The 27,612-nt window shown below is 37.1% G+C and overlaps 1 protein-coding gene across 1 annotated transcript in view; it reads right to left on the bottom strand.

Moving 5' to 3' along the window:
* The window catches only part of LOC115838246 (zinc finger FYVE domain-containing protein 9-like), a 99,170-nt gene that overhangs the window by 68,363 nt on the left and 3,195 nt on the right, over nt 1-27,612 (bottom strand).

Here is a 27,612-nt window from a genome sequence, read left to right on the forward strand (position 1 = left end):
TCTGCACATCAACCAAAATTGACCTGCCCTATTTATGTCTGAGCAGACTACCTGAGTTATTCTCTTCTTGCACCGAAATTACCTTGTTTATCTGTTAACCTGGCTATTGTCTGTCTTTCTTCATTCTAATGTTAGCTCCATAAAAGCAGAGACTTTGCCTTTCTTGTTCACAGAGTCTACAACATGATCTAATAGAGGGTAGGAACTCAATAAATGTTCGTTGATTGAATGAATGTATATGTAATTGAATGAAGTGCGTTCAGACCAGCTTACCTAGCTCAAAAATGCTTTTAAAGGCCAGGTGTGGTGGCACAGGCCTGGAGCCCTAGGCATTCAAGAGGCTCAGGCAGGAGGATCACTTGAACCAAATAGTCCAAGGTTGAAGTGAGCCCTGGCCATGGCACTGCTTTCCAGACTGGGCAACAGAGTGAGACCCTGTCTTAACCGAAAAAAGAAAAGAAAGAAAGAAGAAGGAAAGGAAGGAAGGAAAGAAGGAAGGAAGGAAGGAAGGAAGGAAGGAAGGAAGGAAGGAAGGAAGGAAGGAAATTCTTATAAACATGCAAAACAAGATTATTAATTTGTAAATTTTTTGAAAGGCAGACTCTCGCTCTGTCACCCAGGCTGGAGTGCAGTGGTACCATCACAGCTCGCTGCAGTCTCAACCTCCTGGGCTCAAGCAATCTTCCTAACATACTCCTTAAAGACATGATCTCAAAAAAAAGTATTAAATGGTAGGAAGAATAGATGACCCTATTGTTGACTTAATTTTTGGTTTATATCAGAAAAGGAAAGGGCCTTGTGAACTTGATGATTTTATAAAAGGGAGTTTCCCTACCCAAGCTCTCTTCTCTTGTCTGCCACCATCTGAGACGTGCCTTTCACCTTCCTCCATGATTGTGAGGCACCCCCAGCCATGTGGAACTGTATGTCTAATAAACCTCTTTCTTTTGTAAATTGCCTAGTCTTGGGTAACTCTTTATCAGCAGTGTGGAAACAGGTATGTTTGTTGTTGTATGTTGTCAATTTTTATATTGGGATGCTTGAACTTATTATTATGGATCTGAAATAACTTTTTATATTACAAGGATTAAACCTTTCTTACATATTTTTAGTATGTGAAAGAAGATATCCCACGTAGGTACTTTTGGCTATATAACTTAGCAGATTTTTATATCACAAAGCTTTCACAATTTTATATAGTCAAATTAATATTTTCATTTATAGATTCACCTGGGTAGTATGCTTAGGAAGCCCTCCCTCACAGTAAGAGCATGTTAATATTCACCTGTGTTTTTTAGTTTGTATGGTTTATTTTTACATTTTATACTTAGTCCATGTGGTCTATTATTTATTTACATTTAACACAGCTGCTTCTACATTGTTTCATTCATTTTATTCTAGGATAGGCTCAATTATTAAATTGTAATGTGTGTCTTCCATTCAATATTCAACATTTCCTCAATATCTAGGACTATCTTTCTGATGGCTAAGCTAAGACTCCTGTGAGAAATGACAAATAAGACATGGCCTACTTTTAAGAAGTAACCAATTTATTAATACTTTTAGGGAAATATAGATTGACCAGTATAACAACTACACTATAAATATGGATTCATCAAAGCATTGAACTGAATCTTAATTACATGTAGTATTTCAAAAGGAAAAAAATGTAGTAGTAGACATTCTAGACAGAGAAAAATACTCTTTTAAAAGAGGTTTTTTTTTAAGGCAAATCACAATTTCTAACATAATGTATTGACATCAGAGGGGAAAGTTTTCTAGTTTTAAAATCATGGCCCTCTGATACGTTGTCTCTGTCTCATGATCCCATCTGTGTTTGTATTCATGTATGTATTCATTACATAACTACACACCCAATAGGGATTTATCCAGTCTCATAATTTTTTTAATAAATCACTTTGCTTTAAAAAGTTATCCCAAGAATTCTGAGACAGTTCATTTCAATGTTTCTCTTCATTTGTCTCTCATTATTACTATATTTGACTCTCATTCAGTCCTCAAACCTCCTTACTGCCTTAGTCTGTAGGGTTCACAATGAGATTTCACAGAGCAAGGATCTATCTTGGGTCATTAACAGTAAGTTGGCTATAAAGTCGTCCGAGTTTTTTTCATGATCAAAAAGTTGTACTGGCTGCAAGATTATAAGGCAGCAAGAAAGCTATGCTGACAACTGCAGAAAGTATTTCAGAGATAAAAAAAAAAAACTCATCATTTTTCGCAAGCTGACTCTCTTTTGCTCAACCTATATTGTAAGCTTGTATTGTTCTCACGCCCAAGTGATGAATGTATGTTGATGCCTTTTTCTCCTTTAAGAAATAGATTCCCATCTGAGTTCTGTTTGTCACAAATGTTTAGACACACAGCTGTCTATCTGTAGTGGTTCTGCATACTTGTATATTGAAGAATGCATTCCAGTAAATGTTCTTTATAAGCCAACAGTACAGCCTGTTCCTTTGTTCCTGACTTGAGTCCCAAGATTTCTTAACTTTAAGGAATTGTTACTTCTGCATATGACTAATGGAAAACAGCAATCCTAAGATGACTTGGAAATCATAACCTAGAGCTAAAAAAAAATTGTCATTTTAACACGCTAAAATTCCCAATACTCCTTCACTGGTTGCTGCTGCAAAGACAGTACTTCTGTAATGAATAATACATGATTGAGGGCGAGGGGAAAGACACAGATGTTCTGTAACAAAGGGTAAGGGGAAATAAAAGTGTATAAATGCTCTAATGCTTTTGTGTAATAGTGCACACTTTCAAAGTAGGAGGACAGTCAGCAAGCCTATTGCAAACTGCTAAATATCCATACGGTGTCCCAGGGAGACCCATCAGCAGAGGTTCAGGTAAATGTGCAGCAAAGGCTTTCATGACTAGAATGAAATAAGAAGAAAAATATTATAATTTAAACTTTTAAAATTTGATATGATAGCTGAAAAAAACCATTTTAGAGTTCTTGTTTTCAGGGAACAGAAATCACTGTGGGTTATGGCTGGCAGTCTTCAAATAAATTAGTTGAAGGAAAATAGTGGAATAAAGCGATGTACAGGAGACTGGATACTAAGTGTGGGAAATAGTCAGGATACCAAGACTCTGTTGATGGGCAGGCAGGAGGAATCCAGTAAAGACAGGAGCAGAGGTCTGCACTGGTGCTGCAGAGCCATGCCACCCAGCTACCTCCTCCCACTCACTCTGTGCCCAGGTCTTCAGTGATGCCTGCCCGACAAGCCTCTTCTATTCCCCTCTGCAGTTCATGCTCACATTCTCAACAGAAGTTATTTCTCATCTTCTCTATTCTCCTAAGCTCAATGATGCTGCACTAGTTTTAGCCACCTCTACAGGTTGAGGGAGCACAGTCCACACAAGGCCAGTCTCAATTCTGACACAAAGTCCAAGTTCAAGGAGCTGCCGAGAAATCCCAAGCTTCAGTAATTCACTAGAGGGCTGCTCACAGAAGTCACAGAAACTGTAACATTCATGATTATGGTTCTCATGGGGAAAGGATAGAGATACAATCAGCCAAGGGAAGAATTGCGTAGGGCATGGGCTGGGAAAGAAACAACATAGAGCTTCCATTGTCCTCTCCCCATGGAATTGAGACGTGGTACATTTCCAGTAGTGATGTATGACAATACACACAGATACTGCCAACCAAGGAAGCTCACCTCAAATCTAGAATTTTTAACAGGCCCTTATCACATCAGTGTGACTGATTGTTCCATTGTTGATGTGTTTGATCTCAGTCTACAGGATAGACTAACAGCATATGACCCAAAGAACACAACACCCTAGCTGACATTTTCCATCTCACTGGCATTGCCAGTCCCTACTCTAAATCATATTGTTAGACTATCTTATGTGGGTCAAGGCCCCAGGCAAACAAAGACATTTCTGCCAGGCATGAGAGTCCAAAGGTTTAAAGATTACCACCCAAGGCCAAGAGCAAATGTCAGACCTCTTTGGGGTCTAAGATTAAACTCTTTACAACACAGATGCCACCTTTGACCTTACTTTCAGTGGTTTTCTTCATTTTCTAACTCAAAGAGGATAGAAGCAATAAGACAGAAGGGTCTTCAAGCCTCACTCATCAAAAATACCCCATTATTTGCATTTGCACAGGCCCTGTTCTCTGAACATCCCCTTAAAACAGACGAGAATCTTTCTTCCTTTCTAAAACTAATCTCTATACTTGTGCTCTCAATTCTATCCCCTGATGCTTTTTCAGGAACTTCATTCTTATGACAAATGCCTTCTCTTTCATTTACCCTCAGTCTTCCTCTCTGTATTCACACTTTTCATTGACATTTAAATATGCTCATGTCTTCCAACATGAATATAAAATTTTCCCAATCCCCACTACCATCTTCTGCTAGCATCTTCCGCTGCTGCCCTCTGCACCGATACTGCCTTTTCTTTTCCTTTTTTTTTTCTTTTTTATTTCCATAGATTATTGGGGAACAGGTGGTGTTTGGTTACAAGAGTAAGTTCATTAGTGGTGATTTGTGAGATTTTGGTACTGCCTTTTCTAAGGTTATCAGTGCCTTCCTTAGTGCAAAACTAATGGCACTTCTCAGTTTTATCAATGCAAATCTCTTAGCAACATCTGAAAGTGTTTTCACATTCGAGAAACACTGCTTTATCTTCTTCCCTGGAAAATGCTCTGTCTTCAGTTTTCTGGCTCTTTCTCCTCAAATTTGTGACCACTCCCCCCACCACTCACCGCCTTTTCTTTTAGCATCCCTCAAATGCCAAAAAGTGACTGCTCTGAACATTCAGTTGGACTCCCTCTGCTCTCTGTTCAGGGCAATTTCATCTATTTTCAAGGCTTCTATTCCCATTCAAACTTCCATCCTCAAATATTTCTCAAGCTCTAGATTTGCTCAGCTTCTTGAATCTCTCTTCCTGGGTAACAGATAAGCTCTTCAAACTTAAGATTCCAAACTAAATCATAATCTCCATTCTCTCTTCTGCAACTCATGCCAATTCTGTTACTCTTCTTATGCAGTCAGCCTTAGAGATGGATACCAGCAAACTTTATTGCCCAGAGTAGAAACCTGGGAATCCTGTTTGATGAGCCCCTCTCCCTCCATAGAAAATGACTCATGTCACACTGTTGATTCTATGCTTTTGAAAGAACGGAAGAACTCATCTCCATTCCCATTCCCACCATGCTGGGTCAGTCCTACATTTTGTAACTGTGTATTGCAACAACAATCACTTTCCTTTATTACCTACCTCCTGTCTTACCAGGAACGGTTTTCCTCTGTTCTTGCTCCCCAGTGAGACAAAGTTTCCTTGCTAAAATGCAAACTTTTATGTCTTTCTGCTGCTTTGTTTCTTCAATCATTTCAGTGACATTTCTCTTAGGATGAAGTCTAAGATCCTTAGTGTGACCCAAAGGACAGTTGTGTTTCTTTATTTTTTTTTTATTATACTTTAGGTTTTAGGGTACATGTGCACAATGTGCAGGTTTGTTACATATGTATCCATGTGCCATGTTGATTTCCTGCACCCATTAACTCGTCATTTAGCATTAGGTATATCTCCTAATGCTGTCCCTCCCCCCTCCCCCAACCCCACAACAGTTCCCGGAGTGTGATGTTCCCCTTCCTGTGTCCATGAGTTCTCACTGTTCAATTCCCAACTATGAGTGAGAACATGCGGTGTTTGGTTTTTTTGTCCTTTCGATAGTTTACTGAGAATGATGTTTTCCAGTTTCATCCATGTCCCTACAAAGGACACGAACTCATCATTCTTTATGGCTGCATAGTATTCCATGGTGTATATGTGCCACATTTTCTTAATCCAGTCCATCGTTGTTGGACATTTGGGTTGGTTCCAACTCTTTGCTATTGTGAATAGTGCCGCAAAAAAAATATGTGTGCATGTGTCTTTATAGCAGCATGATTTATAGTCCTTTGGATATATACCCAGTAAGGGGATGGCTGGGTCAAATGGTATTTCTAGTTCTAGAACCCTGAGGAATCGCCACACTGACTTCCACAATGGTTGAACTAGTTTACAGTCCCACCAACAGTGTAAAAGTGTTCCTATTTCTCCACATCCTCTCCAGCACCTGTTGTTTCCTGATTTTTTAATGATGGCCATTCTAACTGGTGTGAGATGGTATCTCACTGTGGTTTTGATTTGCATTTCTCTGATGGCCAGTGATGATGAGCATTTCTTCATGTGTTTTTTGGCTGCATAAATGTCTTCTTTTGAGAAGTGTCTGTTCATGTCCTTTGCCCACTTTTTGATGGGGTTGTTTGTTTTTTTCTTGTAAATTTGTTTGAGTTCATTGTAGATTCTGGATATTAGCCCTTTGTCAGATGAGTAGGTTGCAAAAATTTTCTCCCATTCTGTAGGTTGCCTGTTCACTCTGATGGCAGTTTCTTTTGCTGTGCAGAAGCTCTTTAGTTTAATTAGATCCCATTTATCAATTTTGGCTTTCGTTGCCATTGCTTTTGGTGTTTTAGACATGAAGTCCTTGCCCACGCCTATGTCCTGAATGATATTGCCTAGGTTTTCTTGTAGGATTTTAATGGTTTTAGGTCTAACATTTAAGTTGTTAATCCATCTTGAATTAATTTTTGTATAAGGTGTAAGGAAGGGATCCAGTTTCAGCTTTCTACATATGGCTAGCCAGTTTTCCCAGCACCATTTATTAAATAGGGAATCCTTTCCCCATTTCCTGTTTTTGTCAGGTTTGTCAAAGATCAGATAGTTGTAGATATGCGGCATCATTTCTGAGGGCTCTGTTCTGTTCCATTGATCTATGTCTCTGTTGTGGTACCAGTACCATGCTGTTTTGGTTACTGTAGCCTTGTAGTATAGTTTGAAGTCAGGTAGTGTGATGCCTCCAGCTTTGTTCTTTTGGCTTAGGATTGACTTGTTGATGCGGGCTCTTTTTTGATTCCATATGAACTTTAAAGTAGTTTTTTCCAATTCTGCGAAGAAAGTCATTGGTAGCTTGATGGGGATGGCATTGAATCTATAAATTACCTTGGGCAGTATGGCCATTTTCACGATATTGATTCTTCCAACCCATGAGCATGGAATGTTCTTCCATTTGTTTGTATCCTCTTTTATTTCATTGAGCAGTGGTTTGTAGTTCTCCTTGAAGAGGTCCTTCACATCCCTTGTAAGTTGGATTCCTAGGTATTTTATTCTCTTTGAAGCAATTGTGAATGGGAGTTCACTCATGATTTGGCTCTCTGTTTGTCTGTGATTGGTGTACAAGAATGCTTGTGATTTTTGTACATTGATTTTGTATCCTGAGACTTTGCTGAAGTTGCTAATCAGCTTAAGGAGATTTTGGGCTGAGACAATGGGGTTTTCTAGATATACAATCATGTCATCTGCAAACAGGGACAATTTGACTTCCTCTTTTCCTAATTGAATACCCTTTATTTCCTTCTCCTGCCTGATTGCTCTGGCCAGAACTTCCAGCACTATGTTGAATAGGAGCGGTGAGAGAGGGCATCCCTGTCTTGTGCCAGTTTTCAGAGGGAATGCTTCCTGTTTTTGCCCATTCAGTATGATATTGGCGGTGGGTTTGTCATAGATAGCTCTTATTATTTTGAGATACATCCCATCAATACCTAATTTATTGAGAGTTTTTAGCATGAAGCGTTGTTGAATTTTGTCAAAGGCCTTTTCTGCATCTATTGAGATAATCATGTGGTTTTTGCCTTTGGTTCTGTTTATATGCTGGATTACATTTATTGATTTGCGTATGTTGAACCAGCCTTGCATCCCAGGGATGAAGCCCACTTGATCATGGTGGATAAGCTTTTTGATGTGCTGCTGGATTCAGTTTGCCAGTATTTTATTGAGGATTTTTGCATCAATGTTCATCAAGGATATTGGTCTGAAATCCTCTTTTTTGGTTATGTCTCTGCCAGGCTTTGGTATCAGGACGATGCTGGCTTCATAAAATGTGTTAGGGAGGATTCCCTCTTTTTCTATCGATTGGAATAGTTTCAGAAGGAATGGTACCAGTTCCTCCTTGTACCTCTGGTAGAATTCGGCTGTGAATCCATCAGGTCCTGGACTCTTTTTGGTTGGTAAGCTATTGATTATTGCCACAATTTCAGAACCTGTTATTGGTCTATTCAGAGATTCAACTTCTTCCTGATTTAGTCTTGGGAGGGTGTATTTGTCGAGGAATTTATCCATTTCTTCTAGATTTTCTAGTTTATTTGCATAGAGGTGTTTGTAGTATTCTTTGATGGTAGATTGTATTTCTGTGGGATCGGTGGTGATATCCCCTTTATCATTTTTTATTGCATCTATTCGATTCTTCTCTCTTTTCCTCTTTATTAGTCTTGCTAGCGGTCTATCAATTTTGTTGATCTTTTCATAAAACCAGCTCCTGGATTCATTAATTTTTTGAAGGGTTTTTTGTGTCTCTATTTCCTTCAGTTCTGCTCTGATTTTAGTTATTTCTAGCCTTCTGCTAGCTTTTGAATGTGTTTGCTCTTGCTTTTCTAGTTCTTTTAATTGTGATGTTAGGGTGTCAATTTTGGATCTTTCCTGCTTTCTCTTGTGGGTATTTAGTGCTATAAATTTCCCTCTACACACTGCTTTGAACGTGTCCCAGAGATTCTGGTATGTTGTGTCTTTGTTCTCGTTGGTTTCAAAGAACATCTTTATTTCTGCCTTCATTTCATTATGCACCCAATAGTCATTCAGGAGCAGGTTGTTCAGTTTCCATGTAGTTGAGCGGTTTTGAGTGAGTTTCTTAATCCTGAGTTCTAGTTTGATTGCACTGTGGTCTGAGAGACAGTTTGTTATAATATCTGTTCTTTTACATTTGCTGAGGAGAGCTTTACTTCCAACTATGTGGTCAATTTTGGAATAGGTGTGATGTGGTGCTGAAAAAAATGTATATTCTGTTGATTTGGGGTGGAGACTTCTGTAGATGTCTATTAGGTCCACTTTGTGCAGAGCTGAGTTCAATTCCTGAATATCCTTGTTAACTTTCTGTCTCGTTGATCTGTCTAATGTTGACAGTGGGGTGTTAAAATCTCCCATTATTATTGTGTGGGAGTTTAAGTCCTTTTGTAGGTCACTCAGGACTTGCTTTATGAATCTGGGTGCTCCTGTGTTGGGTGCATATATATTTAGGATAGTTAGCTCTTCTTGTTGAATTGATCCCTTTACCATTATGTAATGGCCTTCTTTGTCTCTTTTGATCTTTGTTGGTTTAAAGTCTATTTTATCAGAGACTAGGATTGCAACCCCTGCCTTTTTTGTTTTCCATTTGCTTGATAGATCTTCCTCCATCCCTTTATTTTGAGTCTATGTGTGTCTCTGCACATGAGATGGGTTTCCTGAATACAGCACACTGATGGGTCCTGACTCCTTATCCTGTTTGCCAGTCTGTGTCTTCTAATTGGAGCATTTAGCCCGTTTACATTTAACGTTAATATTGTTATGTGTGAATCTGATCCTGTCATTATGATGTTAGTTGCTTATTTTGCTCATTAGTTGATGCAGTTTCTTCCTAGCCTCGATGGTCTTTACAATTTGGCATGTTTTTGCAGTGGCTGGTACCGGTTGTTCCTTTCCATGTTTAGTGCTTCCTTCAGGAGCTCTTTTAGGGCAGGCCTGGTGGTGACAAAATCACTCAGCGCTTGCTTGTCTGTAAAGTATTTTATTTCTCCTTCATCTATGAAGCTTAGTTTGGCTGGATATGAAATTCTGGGTTGAAAATTCTTTTCTTTGAGAATGTTGAATATCGGCCCCCACTCTCTTCTGGCTTGTAGAGTTTCTGCCAAGAGATCAGCTGTTAGTCTGATGGGCTTCCCTTTGTGGGTAACCCGACGTTTCTCTCTGGCTGCCCTTAACATTTTTTCCTTCATTTCAACTTTGGTGAATCTGACAATTACGTGTCTTGGAGTTGCTCTTCTCGAGGAGTATCTTTGTGGCGTTCTCTGTATTTCCTGAATCTGAATGTTGGCCTGCCTTGCTAGATTGGGGAAGTTCTCCTGGATAATATCTTGCAGAGTGTTTTCCAACTTGGTTCCATTCTCCCCGTCATTTTCAGGTACACCAATCAGACGTAGGTTTGGTCTTTTCACATAATCCCAAATTTCTTGGAGGCTTTGTTATTTCTTTTTATTCTTTTTTCTCTAAACTTCCCTTCTCGCTTCATTTCATTCATTTCATCTTCCATCAGCGATACCCTTTCTTCCAGTTGATCGCATCTGCTACGGAGGCTTCTGCCATCTTCGCGTAGTTCTCGAAACTTGGCTTTCAGCTCCATCAGCTCCTTTAAGCCCTTCTCTCCATTGGTTATTCTAGTTATCCACTCTTCTAATTTTTTTCAAAGTTTTTAACTTCTTTGCTATTGTTTTGAATTTCCTCCCGTAGCTCAGAGTAGTTTGATCATCTGAAGCCTTCTTCTCTCAACTCATCAAAGTCATCCTCCATCCAGCTTTGTTCCGTTGCTGGTGAGGAACTGCGTTCCTTTGGAGGAGGAGAGGTGCTCTGCTTTTTAGAGTTTCCAGTTTTTCTGCTCTGTTTTTTCCCCATCTTTGTGGTTTTATCTACTTTTGGTCTTTGATGATGGTGATGTACAGATGGGTTTTTGGTGTGGATGTCCTTTCTGTTTGTTAGTTTTCCTTCTACCAGACAGGCCCCTCAGCTGCAGGTCTGTTGGAGTTTACTAGAGGTCCACTCCAGACCCTGTTTGGCTGGGTGTCAGCAGCGGTGGCTGCAGAACAGCAGATTTTCGTGAGACCACAAATTCAGCTGTCTGATAGTTCCTCTGGAAGTTTTGTCTCAGAGGAGTACCCAGCCGAGTGAGGTGTCAGTCTGTCCCTACTGGGGGGGTGCCTCCCAGTTAGGCTGCTCAGGGGTGACGGACCCACTTTAGGAGGCAATCTGTCCGTTCTCAGATTTCCAGCTGCGTGCTGGGAGAACCACTACTCTCTTCAAAGCTGTCAGTCAGACAGGGACATTTAAGTCTGTGGAGGTTCCTGCTGACTTTTTGTTTGTCTGTGGCCTGCCCCCAGAGGTGGAGCCTACAGAGGCAGGCAGGCCTCCTTGAGCTGTGGTGGGCTCCACCCAGTTCGAGCTTCCTGGCTGCTTTGTTTACCTAACCAAGCCTGGGCAATGGCGGGCGCCACTCCCCCAGCCTTGCTGCCACCTTGCAGCTTGATCTCAGACTGCTGTGCTAGCAATCAGCGAGACTCCGTGGGCATAGGACCCTCCGAGCCAGGTGTGGGACACAATCTCCTAGTGTGCCATTTTCCAGGCCCGTTGGAAAAGCGCTGTATTAGGGTGGGACTGACCCGATATTCCAGGTGCCATCTGTTACCCCTTTCTTTGACTAGGAAAGGGAAGTCCCTGACCCCTTGCGCTTCCCGAGTGAAGCAATGCCTCACCCTGCTTTGGCTCGTGCACAGTGCGCTTCACCGACTGTCCTGCACCCACTGTTTGGCACTCCCTAGTGAGATGAAACCGGTACCTCAAACAGAAATGCAGAAATCACCCGTCTTCTGTGTCACTCAGGCTGGGAGCTGTAGACTGGAGCTCTTCCTATTTGGCCATCTTGGTTCCACCCCCGACAGTTGTGTTTCTTTCCTACCTCCTCAATGTTTCCATCCCACTTTGTTCCTCTTTCTAAATCTACACTCTGCCCTGTGCCCCCATACTGCCACCTCTTCAGCTTTGAGTATTCCATGCTCCCTCTTCAGGCCTTTGTCTATGCCTGCCTAACACCCATTCAGTTGCCAGCTCTAAACTTGGATATCTATTATCCTGGGAAGCAATCTTCACTTCCCTGAGCCTGAGTTGAGCTAGGTGCTCACAAATCTCTGTCTCATTCCCTTAGCCTTTATTCACTGTATTGGAATTGCTTGCCTTGTCTGTTACATTGAATGTTTTGAGATGATAGAGGCACTGTAACTTTTGAGCACTACTGTATTTTCATTAATTTAGCATTGTGTTTAACACATAGTAGCTACTTGAGAAGGTGAGTGGACAGAAATAGGCTGGAAATGAAAACTAAGGCTTACTTGTGAAAGAACTCGCTTGCCAGGCTGCTGATTTTGTCCATGGAAGCATCAAAGAAGGAAAGTCCATGAAAGCCTTTGGAAAAACTGTAACATCATGAGAACTTACATGTTCAAAATGACCACAATGTCAAATTCAGAAAGCACGTACCTATTTTTTTCTAACTTTTCTCTATAATTTTTGCTGGCTTATGCATTATAAAGTGCCTTTTGCTCCCTTTAGTTAGAGAGCTTCCAGGTAGATCCACTGAATGCGTTCCATGAAATCCACTGATCCACTGAAATCCATGAAGGCTTTCCTTTGCAAGATTTCTCTAGCCATAGTTTATATTAGTCTTCACTTTAACAACTTGAGCATGATGTTACGTTAGAGTTTACGAAGCACTTCCAAATGAAAGTTTCATGTCATCATTGTGACAGCTCTGAGAATGCCCATTGGAGGATAAAATGAGTGAGGCCCAGAGACTTTAGCGACATGCTGGCCCACAGACAAATGCTAATGGAAGTGAATCTTGCTAGGGCACACACATTATTAAGTTGGACCCTATGAAATTGCCATTTTTGTATGTAAAAAAAGATTGAATATTGGCAATTTCATACCCTTCAACCTAATACATCTTGAAATAATTAAGTGACAAAATAAGACAATGTACACATAACCAATTGTCAAAATGAGTGACAAATGTAATAAATGTTATGGACAGACAATAATTACATCAGCTAAGGATGAGCCTAGAAAAGACTGAGTTATCAATCTTTCCTCCATGACTGTTCACTTATCTTCTCCCTTGTAATGGTACCAACTTTTCTTTGTGTCCTGAGTCATGTATATGTTTCATCTGAAGATCCTGCCATAACACCAAAGACTTTATACAGTACATTGAAACTAACATCTCCCTATTCAGACCTTCACCATGTCCTTCACTCTATGGCTCCTAAATCAGAAATTCTAGATTTCTCTGGGCCACATTCTTCTCTTTTTGTTTTCCTATGCAAAGTCTGGGATCAAGTCCAAATGAAGTAACTTTGAAATAATTAACACACCAATTTCTTCTTTAAAAATGCCTACAGTTTGCATAATTCAACCACACCTTACCCAAATCAGCAGTGAAGCCACAGTTTTTAAAATAGCTGCTTCATTGTAGTATGAATGCATGGAAAAAATGCATACATTATGACTATATAGCTCAATACAAAGTTAGCTCAATGCTAACAAAGTTAGCAGACACACGTAAACAACACCTAAAGAAGAAAACAAAATATTGCTCATCCTCTAGAATCCCTCTCATGCCTACTCTCAGTCACTAACCTACCTCAGATCATCACTGTCCTATCACCATGAAGTTATTTTGCCTTTTTTGAACTTTAAATCAAGATTATTATAGATTATGTACTTTTTGTGCAGAATTGGTCTTTTTGCTCAACATGTTCGTAAAATTTATTCCCAATATTAAGTATTGCAGTGGTTTATCTATTTTTACAGCTTTAGAGTATCCCATTCAATTAACCTACTGGGTTGTTTCCAGTTTCTGGCACTTAGACATCTTCCTGCTATTAACATTTTTGTGCATGTTTTGAGGTACACATATACATGCATTTCTATTGGGCATAAAATCAATAATAGATGATGTAATTCTGCTACCATAGATAATGCACTTATTTCGAAAGTGTTTGAAATAATTGAACTATTTTTGCCAACAGTAAGTATTGCTCATCTTATTAATATTAGATATTCTCATGGGGGTAAAATAATATCTCATTATGGTTTTCATGTATAGTTTTCTAACATGAATGAGGTGGGGCTATTCATATGTTTATTAGTCATTTTGATATCATCTTTGTGAAATGCCAATTTAAGTATTTCATCTTTAAAAAAATTATCTGACTATTCCTTGTCAATAAATGAGAGTTATATGTTCTGGATGCAAGTATTTTTTGTTATGTATATATATGTGTGTTGCTAATATTTTCAATCACTCTCTAGTTTTTAAACTCTCCTATTGGCGTCTTTTGATGAATTGAATTTATTAATTCTAATATAACTTTGCTTACCAAACTCTTCATTATGATTAATGGGATGTGTATCTTATGTAAAAAATAGTTGTATATCCTCAAGACTTTGAAGATATTTTCCTATGATATTTTCAAGAAGTTTTATGATTATTCACTTGCATAATTAAGTCTGTATTTAACCAGAGTTAATTTGTGTATGGTGTGAGTCAGGGTCAAGATTTATTTTTCCCATAAGAATATCAAATTGAGCCAGGCGCAGTGGCTCACGCTTGTAATCCCAGCACTTTGGGGGGCTGAGGCAGGCGGATCATGAGGTCAGGAGATCGAGACCACGGTGAAACCCCGTCTCTAATAAAAAATACAAAAACTTAGCCGGGCGTGGTGGCGGGCGCCTGTAGTCCCAGCTCCTCGGAGAGGCTGAGGCAGGAGAATGGCGTGAACCCGGGAGGCAGAGCTTGCAGTGAGCCGAGACTGTGCCACTGCACTCCAGCCTGGGCAACAGAGCGAGACTCCGTCTCAAAAAAAAAAAAAAAAAGAAAAAAAAAGAAATATCAAATTGACCTAGTAACACCCATTAAGAAAACTATCAAAACTTTGCCCACTACACTGCAGTGTCAATTTTGTGATAAATTAATTGGCCATATATATTTAGGAATATATTTCTGGACTCCTTATTCTATTCCATTGGTCTCTTTGTATACACTTAAGCTAATATTAAGTTATCTTAATTATCATTTATTTTTATCTGGAAATGAAATTCATGAAATGTCCTTCATGATTGCCCTTAGCTACCTTTGACCATATACATTTCAATATAAATGTTAGGGTCATCTTTAGAAGTGTTCAAAACAATTAAACTACTGTAAATACACTTGCTAGAGTTTTTATTGGTATTGTATTTAAAAAGCAACTATAGAGAGAATTAACATCTTTATAATATTCACTGAACTCATGTGCCACAGTCTTGCTTATATTTTGGTAAATATATTTGTAAACATTTCGTATTTCTTAGTAATACTCTGGATAGTACTTAAAAATATTTTAACTAATTTCTTATTGAAATAGAGAAATGCAATTGATTTTTTTGGACACTGGCTGTGTATCCACTGAGTTTACTAAATTCACTGAAGACATGGGTTATAGACTTGAAAAAATGTTACTTATACACAATTATGCCATCTGCAAAAGTTCACATTTTTATTTTATTTTTTCAAAATTATACATGTCTCCTGTCAATTACACTGAATAGAACCTCCAACATAATGTTGAATAAAAATGTTGATTCTGAACTTTTTTTTTTTTTTTTTGAGATGGAGTCTCGCTCTGTCACTAGGCTGGAGTGCAGTGGTGCAATCTTGGTTCACTGCAGTCTTTGCCTCCTGGGTTCAAGCAATTCTCCTGCCTCAGCCTCCTGAGTAGCTGGGGAATACAGATGCACGCCACCACACCCAGCTAATTTTTGTATTTTTAGTAGAGACGGTATTTCACCACGTTGACCAGGATGGTCTCAATCTCTTGACCTCAAAGTACTGGGATTACAGGCATGAGCCACCATGCCCAGCGGATTCTGAGCATTTTTGTCTTTTCCCCAATTTAATTTGGGAAAAGGCATTAATATTCTGGTATAAAGAATAATGTTTGTTTTACTTATATACCATTTATTAATGGTATTTATTAATTCAACAAATGGTATCATTACTAGTAAAGGTATTCTAAGATACCTTTCTTCCTCAGTTTACTAAAACATATTTTTTGTTTTTTAAAATTAAATTGTAGATATGTGATGAATGTTTTTCATTTACTTTCCATTGTCTTTCTTTCTCTCTCTGTCTCTTACTTTCTCCTTCTCCCTCTCCTAATCTCTTCTTCTCCTCTCCCTCCAGCTACTGTATCTATTGAAAAGATAGTATAATTTATCTCCTCTCATTGTTCATGTGGTAGATTACATGGATGTGTGTTTATAAAGTTAAATTAACCTAATATTCCCATCTTGATGATGATATATTTTTCTTTATTTATAGATCCCTGAATTCAATTTTGAATATTTCTGGGATTAGTTTTGAATATTTTGTTTCACATATTTCTTTAGGAGTTTTTCATCTATCTTAGTGAGATCAAAGTGTAATTTTCTTATTTGTTAATGTTCTGGAGAGTTTAAAAGCATCTCATAAAATGAGTTTCAAAGGACTCTCCTTTTGCTATTGTCTTCAAAAAGTATAAGATTCATGATATTTCTTTCTTAAATCTTGAGAAGAATTCACCAGTAAAGCTATTTGAGCTTATGTTGGTTATTTTGGGGAAAATTTTAAATTACCAATTTAATTTATTTAATAAATGTGGTTTTTCTATATTTTTTATTTCTTCTTTTGTCAGTTTTGGCACATAATTTTTCTAGGAGTATATCTATTTTATGTAAATTGTCAGACTTATTGGCATAGAGATTTTAATAATATTTTCCTTTTATCATTTTAGTAACTGCAGGATCTGTAATGAGAGCCTCTTTTGCATCCTGATATTAGTAATTTATCCCTTATTTTTATTTAATAGCCTGAATATTATTTTCTCAACTTATTAGATTTCAGAGAACTAATGACAGCTCTGTTAGAATTCTTCTTTTGCATATTGCATTAGAGCTTTGTTCTGCAGTTGTGCTTTTGCCTCATTTTCCTTTCGCTTTCTTTGGATTCAATTTGTTATTCATTTTCTAATTTATTGAGGTGGATATTTTGATTATTGAGATAAAAGCCTTTCTTCTTCCAAGCATATGTATTGAAGGATAAGCATTCCGTTGCAGGTAGGACTTTATTTGTATCTCACAAACTTAATATGTTGCATTTTATTATTATTATATATTATTCAGTTAAAAGTATCTCAAAAATTTTATTTTGATTCTTTCCTAGATCTACATGTTATTTAAAAGTTACCAAAAATTTGTAGAATTCATTAAGTGCCTGTATTAATCTGTTTTCACACTGCTGATGAAGACATTCCCAAGACCTGGAAGAAAAAGAGATTTAATGGACTTAACAGTTCCACATGGCTGGGGAAGCCTCACAATCATGGCAGAAGGCAAGGAGGAGCAAGTCACATCTTACATGGATGGTGGCAGGCAAAGAGAGAGAGCTTGTGCAGGGGAACTCCCATTTTTTAAAACCATCAGATCTCGTGAGACTTATTCACTATCACGAGAACAGCATGGGAAAGACCTACCCCCATGATTCTATTACCTCCTACTGGGTCCCTTCGACAACACATGGGAACTGTGGGAGTTACAATTCAAGATGAGATTTGGGTGGGGACACAGCCAAACCATATCAGTGCCTTTTTACTCTTGTTTAATCTTGCTCTTGTAAGAGAATATGCCTCCATATAATTTTCATCCTTGTATATCTAATAAATTTTGAGTGTTTTGTCAATATTATGGTCAATTTTTAGAAAGATTCCATGTTCAACTGAAAAAATGATAGGCTGCAATTGTTGGTTGCAGTGTTCTACATATGTTGATTAGGTCCAGTTCATGAATTATGCTATATGTGTCCTTTATATCTCCATAGATTTGCTCCTGTGACTCTGCCAGTCAATTGGAAAAACATGTCAAAATCCTTCACAATGTAGTTAAATTACCTTTGTCCTTTTATTTCTCCATTTGATTATCTATAAATATATAGACAGCTACATATAGATATTAATATATCTATATCTTTATACACATCAATATCTATATAAATATCTATATCTACATAATATATATTTTTAATGTAAATTATCAGATTTATTGGCATAGACTTTTTACTAATATTTTCCTACTATCATTTTAGTAACTGCAGGATCTGTAATGATAGCCTCTTTTGCATCCTGATTATTAGTAATTTATGCCTTCTTTTCTTTTATTCAATAGTCTCAATATTATTTTCTGAGCTTACTGAGAAACAAGCAAAACTCTATGGGTTTTGATTAGGTCCATTTCATGAATTATGTTATTTGTGTCTGATATATCTTTACTAATTTGCTCCTGTGATTCTGCCAGTTAGTTAGAACAATGTGTCAAAATTTTACAGGGAGATATTCTCTGACAATATATATATCTTTATATATATATCTATATAAATGTATAGATCTATATCTTTATAGGTGTTTATAGACCTCTATCTAGATATACATATAGATATTTATATAGATATATCTTATCTCCCTATCCAAAAGCTCTGAACAATTTCCATGTAGATATTTATATCTCTCTATCTAGGTATACATACAGATATCTATGTATACAGATATATAGATATTTATAGATCTATATTTATAGATATATATTCATATTTATAGGTCTATAAATATATATCTATAAATACCTATGTATCTACATATTATATTTATATAATGTCTATATATAGAAAGATATATGGATGTTATATCTATATCTTATTAATAATATAATATAAATAGAATACTATAAATATAATATAAATATTATATATAAATATAAATATAATAGATATTTATTTTCCTATAAATATAAATAGAAGAGAATATTATAAATATAATTATAAATATAAAACTATATATTTACTATATTTATACTATATCTATATTAGATATATCAGCTATCTATATTATATTTACATTTTATCTATATTATATAGATGTATATAAAATACAGATAGATATTTAACCTGTGTTATCAGTGTATACAAAGTAAGAATTATTATCTCTTCCTGGTGATTGAACCATGAATATACTAGTGTTGCATCTTTCTTTAAAGTCTAGTCAGTTTTACATCAATATTTCTAATTAATGTCATATCAGATTTCTTAGGGACAGGGATTTTAGGGTCTTTTTTTCTTTTACATTTAAAGTGTTGATCTCATAAACAGTGTACAGTTGTTGTCAATCCAGTCTGATAAGTTTTAATTCTAATTTTGAATTATTTAGTTCATTGGCATTTAATTAATTACATATTTATGTTTAAGTCTAATATCTTATTATTAGTTTTGTATTTGTCCTGTCTGTACTCTGTTGCTTTTTGGCCACTTCTTTCCTTCTCTACTTTGATTTCTCACTTATTTACTTTTTTATCATTCCTTTGTCCTTTGTAAGTTTTTCATTATACAGTTTCTTGTTTTGTTAGCTATCTTAAAACATCAGCATGTATATTTGAAATATTACAGTATGTCTTAAATTAGAATTATTTTCCAATTTCAGGACAGTACAAAGGCTTTAACAATACATTAATGCAATTTATCTCCTTCTGTCATTTGTGGATTGTGATAATTTATTTTAATAGTATATATATTAAACCACATAAGACATTTTTCCACAGTACATATTCATCTAGATTTACTGTAACTTTTTGTTCTCTATTTCTTCTTGTATTTCGATGTTTCCATCTATGATAATTTTTCTTCTGCTTGAAGAATTCTTTCTGTCATTTTTTCAGGTTTGCTGTTTGAAAAGTCCTTCTTTTACTGAAAATAATTTTATTTCATTTTTGAAGGATGATATTTTAGCTGGCTATAGAATTCTAGGTTAAATTATATTATTTTAGATTTTTGAAAAATCATTTTATCATCTTCTAAATTTAGTTTTTGAGTTGAGAAGTTCGTTATTATCCTTACCGTTGCTCTTTTGAAAGTGATTTGTTTTTTCCCTCCTCTGGAAGTTTTTAGTATATATTTGGATTTCAACTGCTTTGCTATGATTTTTATCTTTTATAATCATGTTTCAGATTGGTAGTGTTTCTAGAATCTATTTTTAATTGTTTAATTGTTTCTGAAAATTTTTCCAAATCATCCCTGAAAAATTACTCTGTTGCATTTGCCTCTAATCTTCTCCTGGAACTTCAGTAACATGTATATTTTCATGCTCTATGAATTTGTTCTTGTTTTAATATTTCCCACGAGTTTTTCTCTATGCGTTTCAGTGTATATGCTCCACTAAACTATCTGTGAGTTAACTAATCCTAATCAGCAGTGTTCTATCTATTATTAAACTCATTTTTTTCAGTTTACTCTCTTCCTTCTTTAAATGTTCTCCATTTTCCTTTTCAAAGTTTATATCTAGTCACACATTTTTATTATATTAATCACAGAATTTTTATCATCTGTGTTTCATAAGAGTAGTTCTTGGATCATCTGTACATCTATTTCTATTGTCTCTTTTTTTTTCTTTTGTTTTTGGTCCTATCTCCACTAATTTTTTAAATAAAATTTTGTAGAAAAACTTTATATTAAACATAGCAAAGGTTCAAAATAATGTTTTCCTTCCCTAGAAAACATTTATTTTTGCTTCTCAAGCCTGTTAGAGTAGAAATATTTTACTTTAACCCGGTTTGTGATTGAGCTGATTTGACAGTGAATTTTCGTCTTTGTGAGTGCTGGTTCATTTTAAAGCTAGCCTTACCTTTAGGGTGTAGCTCTTCAGTGATCCCAAGTAAAAGTCTACATTGTTTTCAGTTCCTTCCCCATTGATAGCCCCTGGACTCTAATTCTTGTCTCCCTAGTCAAAAGCGCTGATCAATTTCTTACCACCGCTCATAAAGAGGTACATGCTATGAAGTAAAAAGCAGTATAGATGTTGCGCTCTTGTCCCTCTGGAATCCTGATTTCTCAATCTTGACTATAATAACAGATCTGAAATATATTCTTTTCTCAATGCCATGGGACTACCAGAAGCTTTGCTCAGCATCTTTGCTGCTATTCTATCTTAGATTCTCAGTCTAAGAAGTAAATGCCTCCAGAGAGAATGCAGAGCAGAATGTTAATTCACTTTAATGCATTTTCCATTCAGAGACCTTGGCCCCTGAAGCCTTGGCTGCCTACATAACTCTCCGATTCCATATTTTACCAGATTTTCTAGTTATTCTTGGCAGGAAGTTGGTTACATCTAAGCCACAGTTTAATACTTTTTTGTGCCAGAAGTAGATTCTAAATTTTAGAGTCACAAGTGAGCTTAGAGATTATTGACCTCTATGCCCTTTGTGAACTTCTAACCCATATTTTTCCAATATCCTTCAGCTCTGATATGAGCACTGTAATGGTAGAAAACATAATTAGGTTCAAATCCTAGTTCTGTAATTTACTAGCTATGCTACCTTTGACTTATTATCTAATTAAGAATCAGTTTTCTCATCTGTAAATTAGGGATAATACAAAGGATCTACCACATAATGCTGCTTTAAGAACTAAATGTAAAAATGCATATAAACTGATTTAGAATTTAGCTTCATGAACATCCTGGTATAAACTTTTGATCTCTGATTTTATGATTTTACTTGAGCATTACAGTGTTGTGAATTTCGGATAACCAACAAATATATTTTTAGTATAATTACACAATATTTAGGACATATTTACACCTCCCAAAAATCATTTATCTAAAATTCCAATTTAACTGGGCATCCTATATTTTATCTGACAACCTTATGTTAATTTAAACTGGAATTGTCTTTTTCATTTCCACCCATATGTCTAACTACAACCCCCACCCATCTTCCCTTGTTTCTACTCAAGTCCTTCTTTTCCTATGATCCAAAAACTTTGTAACATCTCCCTCCCCCAGCCAATAAAAGGTGTAAAAAGTCATTAAGAATGTTTTATGTTGATTACATGTTAGATGATTAAATTAATTGTAGCTCTATTTATTTTCTTTTTTATATAACTACAGAAAATACAAAAATTATGCACACCGCTTACATCATATTTCTATAAGGCAGTGCTGTTCTGGAACACCCTAGGCTCCTTCGTATAGGCTTTTGAGCATGAATCCTTACAGCCTGATGAAATTTAGACCATTTATGAATACAAAGATGGAGTTGGTATATCTATGAAGCAGCCCCTTAAGTCCCCAAAAGAATTATTCTCTCCCCATCTCTGTTCCTATAGCATATTATAACTGTGCCTACTAAACACATTATTATAGGTGGATAATCAGAGTATTGTTTGTTTCCACCACTAGAGTGAGCTTCTCTAAATAAATGAATAAATGCTTTAATGATGCTGATTAATTAGTGGATTATGTAACTGAATTGTCTGTTACCTTTGGCTCAACATTTGGAAAATTCATTTGATTAATAAATGCTTCCATTTATCTTATGAAGGAATATTTTGCTTTACCCCTCTCTTTTGCTTTTGACTCTATAACTTCTTGCATTGTCTTAAAATAGATGACCTGGATGATTGAAACATTTCCCTTCTGTGCTTGCTTCCTGTCCCCAGAACTAGTCTTCTCTGCTTCAAATGTTATTTTCTTCATTTTATTTTCCTTCCTTGCCTGAATTTTCTTTCACTTTTTTTTTTTTTTTTTTTTTTTGTGATGGAGTCTCACTTTGTTGCCCAAGCTGGAGTGCAGTGGCATGATCTCGGCTCACTGCAAACTCTGCATCCCTGGTTTAAGTGATTCTCGTGCCTCAGCCTCCTGAGTAGCAGGGATTACAGACACGTGCCACCACACCTGGCCAATTTTTGTATTTTTAGTATAGATGAGGTTTCACCATGTTTGCTAAGCTGATCTCGAACTCCTGACCTCAAGTGATCCACCCCCATCAGCCCCACAAAATGCTGGGATTGCAGGCATGAGCCACCATGCCTGGCCATCCTCAATTTTCACAGGCACTTTCCTGTGCCTTGTGCCTAAGGCCCCTGCCAAATGGAGTTCGTCAAAATACCCCTTTTCACGTAGCTGGTTCCTAATGCTTAGATGATCTAAATTACACATGATTAAGTTGTCCTTCTATTATTTTTATCTGCTGGGCTGCAACTCCCAGACTATATTCTCTTATCCTCCCTGCCTCTGACTCCTTGATCAACATAGAAGTTCACACACACACACATTTTTAACTTCAAATCTATGAGACATGCCTATTTTAGTAATCATCTAAAGGGCCATAAATTTAAATTATTTCATAGAGAAACTTTCAATTATTTAAATTATTTCATAGAGAATTTTAGCTTTGTGGATTTAATTTAACTTATATTTGTTTTCTCATATTTGGGACATTTGTCTAATAGAAGTACTTTAAAAGTCAGGTGGAATAATACATAATGAATTTTTATTAGTAAAGCCAATGAATGAAAATCATGAGAAATCAATTTGTAAGTAAAAAATGCATTTAAAATGTTCAATTATTTGTTTATGTTTCAATAGGCAAGGTTTTTTTGTCTTTATGGTTTTTTATTTTAAAATGAGATTCTTCCACGTCTTTATGGGTGGGGACAAGGGGCTAGGGATGCAAATATATGTACAAAAATAAGACCTAGTTCTCGTGTTCTGCAAGATGATAATTCATTTGGTGAGATAATTCATTTGGTGAGATAAGCTATTAAGCAAATAAAAATGAAATATCACCATGTGGAATGGAATGGGCGTTATGAAAAATAGTGCTCTGACCACAACCAAGGGTAGAAAATGAAGCCTCATCTAGCAGGAACTATTCAGAAAAGCTTTGTGGAGGATGAGGGGCTTGAGTGGTGTGTTTCTGTAACTAAGGGTGAAGAAGGCATTCTAAGAAGGGAAATAGCACACAAAAGAGGCAGGAAAGCCATTGAGGACAACACATTTTTGGGAGCAGGAAAAAGTAAGGTATGAGTTGGGTGTGTGCAAGGATGGGAAGGACCTAGAGACAGCATTAGGGAGCTGCTGAGAATGCATGGTCTTGGAGTTTGAACTTGATCCTGTGTGCAGGCAGTGGAGAACTGCTGGAGAATATTGATCAGGGATGTGATACAAGGAGGTGTGTAGGAGGAACCGCCGGGAAGGAGACACAGCTTGGAGGGAGCTGAGGGCAGCTGGGTCTACCCCATGTGGTAAGGGATTCAAAGAATGAGTGCCAGCACTGTGTCTGGACACAGTGATGACTTATTAATCTCAAAATTTATTGTGCTCAGATTTGTTGAACAGACATAAGTTGAATTAGTAATCAATAATTAATCTGAAAAATCAACAGTTGAATGGAAAATATTTGGCACAATATTCCAGCACTATCTTTGGAGGAGATGAATGAAAGAATATGAGAGTGGCTCTACATGACTATTTGGTATCTGAAACTTCAAAAATTTTTTTTATAAAGACTGGATAGTCAATATACAGATTCCATCTTATTTGAGAGCATTGTATTCCCTTGAATGTGAATTGAAGGTGGCCAAAGCTGCAGGCAAAAGCTAGAGGTTTTATCCAGAGAGACTACATTCATAGGTAAACAGTTCTGTATCAAATGAAAGAAGGTAGAGCATCGAATCTTTAAAAATTTCCTGGTGTTATATAAATTCAGTCAGCTGATTTCACAAGTTTCAGAAAATCAATGGAACCAAAGGGTTCTTGTCCCGATCAAAACTCAGGTCAGCTTCTGGTTCCCTGGGAACTACAAGTAGATACACTGTCCAGGCCTGCTTGGTGTTTCACGCATGTTAGTCAGCCAGGAAGCAGTTAAAAGCGCTGTCCACTGGCTTACAGTTAGTATGGATATCTTATCACTCTTTGGCCCTTTTTTCCTATTGTGAAAAAAGGCACAGGGCATTTCATTATGTTAATGGGGCATCAGAGACACAAATAAAAAAAGCACTTGGTTCATACTGAGTACCTGTGAGAAGAGAATATTTTTAAATATCTGTAGGTGGTTCACTAACACAGGTAATTGAGTTTCAATATATTTCTCCTTTGAGCCTTTCTCCTGGATGTTCTGTCATCCTGTTAATAAGGTGGGAAATAAGAAGTGAAACCTTTTAAGGAAGTATTACCTTCCTTAGCTTGATCCTCTAAAAAAGTACTTTGTTAACTTGCTTAATGCTCCCTTTTATAGAAATCTCTTTTTTTTTTAACTCAAAAAGAAGCAAACCTCATTTTTAGAGAAATGGCAAAGGTATTAACACTCCCACTTAAAGTAAGTGACATGGATAGTCCTGAGTGCTTGCTCAATGCAGTGTTCACGGTGATGATACAAGTGCCCCTCCGTGTGCATTAGGAGGACAAATAGCTCTCTGGGTAATTCTAAACATGTGTAAGTTATAACTTTCCCTCCTGAAGAAAGATTTTCTTCCCTCTCTTTATTGTAATCATACGCCTTTCAGTGTGGACTTTCATCTACATTAAAAATAGTTGGCATTAAGGGATGCATTTAAAATTAGGGTTTTTTTCTTGATTTAACAAATCTGTAGATGTTCTTCGTTAAAAAAAAAAAAAAGGTGGGGGTCGAGGATATGGGAATATGGATGGGACCACGGGCTCCAGGTACTGCCACAGTCTCTGGGTTTTATTTCCTAGTACTTGTTTTCTCTCATATCTTCCAATGATCAGGGTAGCTACAAAAGGTGAGCCCTCAATGCTATTAATGCACCAGAACTCATGTTTTACCATAGAATGGAATTAGACATAAGATGTGGTGGATCTGGGCCGGGTGCGGTGGCTCACGTCTGTAATCCCAGCACTTTGCGAGGCAGAGGCGGGCGGATCACGAGGTCAGGAGATCCAGACCATCCTGGCTAACACGGTGAAATCCAGCCTCTACTAAAAAAAAAAAAAAAAAAAAAAAAAAGTACAAAAAAAATTAGCCGGGCATGGTGGCAGGCGCCTGTAGTCCCAGCTACTCAGGAGGCCGAGGCAGGAGAATGGCGTGAACCCGGGAGGCAGAGCTTGCAGTGAGCCGAGATCGTGCCACTGCACTCCAACCTGGGCGACAGAGTGAGACTCCGTCTCACAGAAAAAAAAAAAAAAAAAATGTGGTTAATCTGTCCTTTACCCTCTCTAGTTCATGGGGTACAACATGAAATGTCAAAATTTTCGGAGTAGTTTAGTGCCAGACTGGAAACTAAATCTGTGCATGTATTTTGTAAATGGGGAAATGGAAGTCCTGATGATTCACCAGCTTGTTCAAAACAGGCAGAGACTAGAAGGTGGTTTCTAGGCTTAGTGACTTGGGCTACAGCAGGCTAGGTCACTGTGCCACACTGCTGGCTCATCGACTAGGTGGACAGCATAGTGCAATTTTTCCACCTGGCTGTCCAACTTCCATAAGGGAAACATTTTCTCGAGTGGACAAAGGGTTCCCTTCCATGCTAGATTTAACGTCAGATGTGCCTTGGGAAACATGCTTTAAAAAATACAGACTTTACTTTGTACATTTGGAAGAAAATATTCTATTTGGCCCCTGAAAGGTTTAGGAAAAGATATTTTCAATAAATTCATTGGCAGAGAATCCCATGTAACTCCACAGGATGGAAAAGAGATATCTTAAATAAATCTAGGCTTTCCATTCATTTATTAGTGTAAAAATTTATTTATCCACTCAACTAATCCATATTTACAGAGCTGGAAATATAATTTGGATCAGAGTGTGCAATGAGGATGCAGTAATAAACAAAACAGTCAAAAACCCTTGCTGTGGTGAATTCATATTCTAGTAAGAGAAAGACAGACAAGAAATGAAGCAAACAGGGAAATCCTGGAGTTCAAGGGTAGACAGTATTCCAGAGAAAAATAAAGCTAAGAAGCTGGAGAGAGTGTTCCTTGGGAATGGGGGAGGGGATGGGTAATGAGTACCCGGGAATTTTACATGAAGACTTGAAGGGGAGGGCTGTTAGATGCCAGCAAATATAAGAAGCAGATCTCACGTAGACCTCCCCAAAGCTACACGGTAATTTTTATTTTACCACATTTTAGGAATTATGAGGTTCAAAGAGGTTTGGCAACTTGTTCACGGTCACAAAGCCAAGACACAGATGCATAAGAACTTTGCACACAGGTAGCTTTTGTTAACCCACAGTATCAGTAATTTCATATACACTAAGCTCTCATTTATCACCCGATGATATGCTGTGTGTCTGTGTGGCATTGTGAAATAGAGAACCGGAAATTCACTCTAATATGCTAAGGGAAAAAAAAAGAATAAAAGATAATTCAATGCCTTTCTTTAATAACAAAAATAAAGTGCGCCAAATTCGGTTTTCCTAATTCCTCTAAGAAATATTATCAAAGGCATTGCTGCAGTTGCCTGTTGCCACTGAGGCACTGAGTAATCAAACACGGAGCACACACCCTTGTTTAGCATCTCAGCATGTGGAAAATCATCCTGCACAGTCCCTGTAAAACAGAAGGTTACAGCCAATATGTCTGTGCAAGGAATGCAATGAACAAAAAGACATCTGTTTGAGATGAGCACAATAAGGAAATAGTTCAAGAGCCACTGTATCATCCTTTGCATTGTGAAGAATCTTCACATAAATTTCCGTGCCAGGTAGTTCTCAAAAAGTTCTTAAGTCCCCATAGGCGAATATCAATTTTGTGTGACTTAGTTTGGGGAGCCCTATCCTTCTACATTCCATATGCTGAAAAATCACACTTGCATCAAGACTACATCAGAAAAATAGTGCACGTTGGGATCCTTGGAGCAGCAACAGCCAATTTCTATGCCAACCAATCTTTCCTTATCACTTGAACTTGCCTCTATCACTGTGATCATTTCCTTTCATATGTATATGTCCTCCATTAGATTCTTAAAGGGATTCATTCATTATTTAATCCATGTGGTTTTTTTTTCTTGCTTGTTTTTTCTTTTCTTTTTTTGAAA

This window comes from Nomascus leucogenys, chromosome 14, assembly GCF_006542625.1.
Source record: "Nomascus leucogenys isolate Asia chromosome 14, Asia_NLE_v1, whole genome shotgun sequence".
In the NCBI taxonomy this organism is placed as follows: domain Eukaryota; kingdom Metazoa; phylum Chordata; class Mammalia; order Primates; family Hylobatidae; genus Nomascus; species Nomascus leucogenys.